Source organism: Ranitomeya variabilis, chromosome 3, assembly GCF_051348905.1.
Source record: "Ranitomeya variabilis isolate aRanVar5 chromosome 3, aRanVar5.hap1, whole genome shotgun sequence".
Lineage (NCBI taxonomy): Eukaryota > Metazoa > Chordata > Amphibia > Anura > Dendrobatidae > Ranitomeya > Ranitomeya variabilis.
This window is the reverse complement of record NC_135234.1, coordinates 622,827,701-622,831,551: the sequence shown is the minus strand read 5'-3', so window position 1 is coordinate 622,831,551 and position 3,851 is coordinate 622,827,701. Positions and strand designations below refer to the sequence as shown.

The following is a 3,851-nucleotide window of genomic DNA, read 5'->3' as shown; positions in this document are numbered from 1 at the left end:
GTCTCTCAGAGGATAAGAATTGGAAAACTGACCATAATATTAATGGGCACATAGTCCAACATCCAGTTGACAGTACTGGCTCAGGGTGCACCAGAGTGTGGCACAACTACTGACACTTAGTCCCCAGAAACCCTAGCGAAGGGTAAAGTGGTTGTCCAACCTTATGATATTAAAGACTATTCCTTGGGTAGGTCAACAATAACAGGCCAGCGGGAGTCCGACAACCAGCACCCTCATTGATCATTTTTTCCATTTCTGGTACTGGCTATGTGAAAACACTGAAGCCGGAACAGCACAGCTCCGTCCGTGTAAAGCTGGCTGCAGACGAGCGTATGAAAATTTGTCCGAGTTTCACCAAGAAAACTTGGGACGATTTTCATCCATGTGCCATCCATGTTTTTTTTTTTTACGGACGTGTGTGATCCGTTGTCTAAGATCTAGATTAAAAACTCTACATAATCGCATTGTTACCTATGTTTACAGTATATCAAATGTATCCATAAATATCAGATGCTGCAGAAAATCCTTATGGGATCAGATTTTTATTTTTTTTTTTACGAGCCCATTAACTTGAATAGGCGAGTCATCTGAGACTCTGAAGAGAATAATGCATGCTGCAATTTGGTCTCAGGGACAGTCAGACCAAGAGAAAAATCAGTCATCTGGACAGCACTATTAAATAACATTGATCAGTGTTTGATCAAAAATCAGCCAGCACACATCCAATTTATACACTGGTCTGCATGAGCCCTAATGTGCAGTGTCTGCTGCTGAGGACTGCGGCTCAGCTTCTAACCATACAGATGTTGACAATCTATCCTAAGTAATGGTGTCAAACTCCAGTGATGGATGGCAATTTATAAAAAGGGTGGCAAATCTGCAGTATGTCCGCAAAGAAATCCACAACTGTTTGTGCAGCAAATACTAAAACTGTGCACACACAAGACAAAAACGGAAGCCACCGGCTGACAAAATAGAACGTCTAGAGGGGTCTGTTGGATAAAATTCAATACGTCACATGTTTTGTTCCCACGAGAGACAAGGTCAAAAGGGTCTGGCAGAAAGAACATAAGGATATTTTTTCAGGTTTGCCACTATGAATTTCAAAGGCTAAGCACATTGAACATAAAACAAATCTAATGCTACTCTTATAAATCGGATTCTTCTCCCATACCTAAACTTCCTAGGTCTCCAACTGGTCATTTCACACATAACACATCACTATAAACAGAGACTGGCCTGGAGATTGTGGACATCTTCGCACAACAGCAGAACATTGATCGTTAATGAAAAAACTCAGGTTTTTGCACTAAACCTGCAGGTATTCCACATTGCTTGGATTTGTTTATGTATTTCTTTACTTCTGCATTAATGTCGAGGAGGGTTTGGGGATGCGGAGGGCAGACCTGCAACAAACCACAGCTCTTTTAGAACTACAAACAGATTCAAAAGTCTGCTTCACAGGTCATTTATTGTGTGGGAAAGTCGGAAAATCCACCTGGTTGCAGAAGTGGACTTTACTTGAACATTTGCACAACTACCAGGCATATAGCCAGTTTAATAAATCTCATCCATAAGCAGCAGAATTCATCTACATGGAAATTAACTTGGAAATATCCAGTTATGCCAATTTGTATCTCAAATGTATCACTACAGATTTTCCAGTGTTTCTTGCTGCAAATCCATTATGTATGAACACCACAGAAATGATATCCACGGCACACACTAAAACCTCTATTCATTCTCCATCGGCATGGAATTAAGGGTTATGACGTTAGTCCTCAACATGCCTAGAAAAAGCATCTGAAGATGTGATGTGGTCATTGGCCACTTGCCATATATTGCCCTCCAGTGGGAAATCCTACTAAACACTTTACAATGGACTAAAATAGAAGAAGAGACTTTGATGAGATCCGTGTATCTGTCTTCTATGGATTACTACTGTATAATAATCGTTTAAGCACTGGTAGGAATAACCACTACCTGCGGCCTGTGCTGTTGTGCCGACTACTAGTATTACTGCTCACTCTAGACTCCATTATGTGTGAACTTACCCTAACTGGAGAAAGGTTTGCATTTCCGAAAATCTAGCTTTTACATAAAATGGCACTCCCCGATCCCTGCCATTAATTTCACCTGCTTGGCCCCTGACAATTGGGAGATCTACAGATATGTACAGCTCCTCCTCTATCTGCCCTCTCCCTCTGTGGAGAATAGGACAATCCAGGAGGGATGGACATTGTCTGAATAAATACATCACCACTGCACCGAACACTGCTATACACAAGTAACACTCTATATGCATAGTTAGCGCTACTACACCGTGCACCACAGGTATCGCTATACACACCTACATGCTATATATATCTATATATACAGTGACTGTATACAACAGGTGCTGCTACACCCAAAAAACATGCTATATGCATACGATGAGCCCTGCTACACCATACTCCACAGGCACCACTATATACAACTACCTGTTATGTACATACAGCGACTATACAACAGGCGCTGCTATACACACACACCACCTGATTATAATATATATATATATATATATATATATATATATATATATATATATATATATATATAGACAGATATATATAGACACACACACCACCTGATTATTATATACGCACGCACGCACACACGCGCACACACGCGCACACGCACGCACGCACACACACGCAGCCCTTCCAGCCTTGGCTAGTCGTGCCCAGAGGTTAGGGCCTCTTAGAATGGGTCAGCCATTTCCCTTGTCACACCTCACTCTGTGCCCGGACACCACCAGCCCAGCTGTGCCATGTACTCTGCGCTACACACAGGATGGTCTGCCCCTCTCCTGCAGCACGGAGCCAGCAGCACACCCACCGTGTACACGAGCCAAGGAGAGACCTGAAGGCAGCACGGAGACACAGACACTGCGCTCTGGCTCTTCCGTTCCTATCACTGACAGAACCAAAACAATTCACGTCACTGGACCGTACCATTGCCAACACCGGCGAACCCCGTGGAGAACGGACTGTACCATCCACACATTACAGCCGCTGTTCCCCAATTACATGCACTTAGCACTACATAATATGATATTACAGCATCTCCACTTACGTCACATTCAGCAGTAACCGTGCATTGTAGGGGATAGTCAGCAGCAGGACCTTACATGACGTCACGACCATGTGACCCCCACGTGGGCGGAGTCAGTGTGAGCCCCGCCCCCCCGACTGTGTATGGGCGGGGGAGGACGTAGGCTGTAAGAGCAGTGACGTGCTGCCCCTGACGTGCGCATTACCTGCTGGGCTGAACACAGGCGAGTGAGGTCACATGACCGGATACTCGGATAATGGCGTCATGTACCTGCAGCTCCACATCACACAGGCCTCCTCTGTGAGACTGAAGGGGTCGTGTGGCCATTGGCCGAGTGTGATGCGGAAACCCAGACACCAGGGAACCGTGATACGGCCTGATGGGTGGTGTGATAAGGGGGCCAGCGAGGAAGCAGAGGAAGCAGAGGCTATGTGCACAGATTCAGTTTTCCACGTATTGTACAGTACCATGTAAACCTATGGAAAACAAAATCCGCAGTGCACACGCTGTGGAAAAAACGTGCGGAAACGCAGCAGTGTAAGTTCCGCATGTGAATTAGAAACAAAGAGGGTGGAGGGCACCATCATTCTGTAACCAAACTGGGATCCACCTGGAGTATGTCAAAGAAGAAGAAAGAAACCTACAAAGAACCAGGGATCACCAAAAAATAAATATACTAATACATTTTATTATAGTCAAACAGGACACACCAAACAGTTAAAAACATTTAAAAGCCAAAGTGGTACATACCCCAAATG

The 3,851-nt window shown here is 44.4% G+C and overlaps 1 protein-coding gene across 3 annotated transcripts in view; it reads right to left on the bottom strand.

Moving 5' to 3' along the window:
• ATG101 (autophagy related 101) overlaps positions 1-3,236 on the bottom strand; it is a 29,794-nt gene extending 26,558 nt beyond the window's left edge. The window contains exon 1 of one of the 3 annotated variants that reach the window (XM_077297426.1): positions 3,115-3,236. The gene's annotated coding sequence lies outside the window, so the exon portion shown is untranslated. Of the gene's footprint in view, positions 1-2,877 lie in introns of all 3 variants that reach the window. The other 2 variants (XM_077297428.1, XM_077297427.1) reach the window with 2 other exon arrangements.
• Between the last annotated feature and the right edge of the window lie 615 nt (positions 3,237-3,851).